This window comes from Myotis davidii, unplaced genomic scaffold (assembly GCF_000327345.1).
Source record: "Myotis davidii unplaced genomic scaffold, ASM32734v1 scaffold336, whole genome shotgun sequence".
In the NCBI taxonomy this organism is placed as follows: Eukaryota; Metazoa; Chordata; class Mammalia; order Chiroptera; family Vespertilionidae; genus Myotis; species Myotis davidii.
The window spans coordinates 142103-143195 of NW_006287905.1; the positions used below are offsets into that span (position 1 = coordinate 142103).

The 1093-nt window shown below is 49.7% G+C and overlaps 1 long non-coding RNA gene across 3 annotated transcripts in view; it reads left to right on the forward strand.

The window, feature by feature from the left end:
- Nucleotides 1-20: 20 nt before the first annotated feature.
- LOC107182459 overlaps nt 21-1093 on the forward strand; it is a 74341-nt gene continuing 73268 nt past the window's right edge. For 2 of the 3 annotated variants that reach the window (XR_001513172.1, XR_001513173.1), the window contains exon 1: nt 21-1057. This is a non-coding gene — a long non-coding RNA (uncharacterized LOC107182459). The remainder of the gene's footprint in view (nt 1058-1093) is intronic. The other variant, XR_001513174.1, reaches the window with a different exon arrangement.

Sequence of the window (1093 nt, forward strand, 5' to 3'; positions counted from 1 at the left end):
GAGTAGTTCCTCTGCTGGGCTTAGGCAGGTGAACTCAGGTCAAGCCAGAGCCCCGCCGCGGCCACGCAGCCTGTGCGTGATGTCCGAGTAACAGTGGACGCCGCAGGATTTGTGCAGGATCTCATCCAGCTCTTGCTTGCGCGGGGAGAGATATCGGCGTAGGTAGGTTTCAGCGAAGCCATTATTGCTAAGGTATAGATGTGAAAAGCAGCAGAAACCAAACCCCCAACAGCACGGATTTTCCCCTCCGCGCCCCCCCCCAGGTCCCTTTTTCTATTTATGTATGCGCGTATGTACATATAAAAGATGGAACACAGATTTCATTGAATAAATCTGAGGTCTCCAGGTGCAGACGTCTGCAGGGTCGGTGCCAGCACCCCGTGTTTCCCTTTCCTGCCGATTTTGCTTGGATCCGGCTCAAAAACCCAGAGTCTCGTGGTTTTGTTTACACTGAATGGGGAGGATAGGAACAGAGCCATGGGCCGTCTTTCATTAATATACAGTGAGGATTTTGTCTAAATTACTGCTATGAATTTCACAGTACACGCTTTCAAAAGCAGTCTCAGGTGGCCTGATGAAACGCGATAGCGCCTCTGCAAACAGATCCGCTTTCTTTCTCCTCCAGGAGGGCGTGCGTGCTGTGGGAAGCCCCCCGAACGCAGCGCTCCTCCGTCAGAGAAATACACTGCTACTCTGAGGTTCGTCCCCGCCGTCTCCCCTTTTCTCCTACTTAGTTCTCCAGTCGCTCCCGAGCCTCCCCCAGCCTCACTCCACTTGCCCCCTCCCTCTGCGAGTGTGATTGTTTTGTCTGGAAAAAAAAAATCCAAAGTATATAACAAGGGGAGAACAGTTAGTGCTGATTTTCATTTGCATACATTTTCATATATTTTGGTGAAAATAATAGACTAGTGGAGAGCTGGGCTCTGAGGAGTCAGTGTGAGGGGAAGGCTAAGGCTGCATCGTTCTGGGGAGTTGAGAATATGCATTCACCGCCTCCCGTCACTTGATTGAAAAAAAAAATCTCTTATTTTAAAATCTAACCCCGGAAGTTTGTTGGGTAAGTGTTTTTCATCTTCTCTCCCTGCTTTCTCTT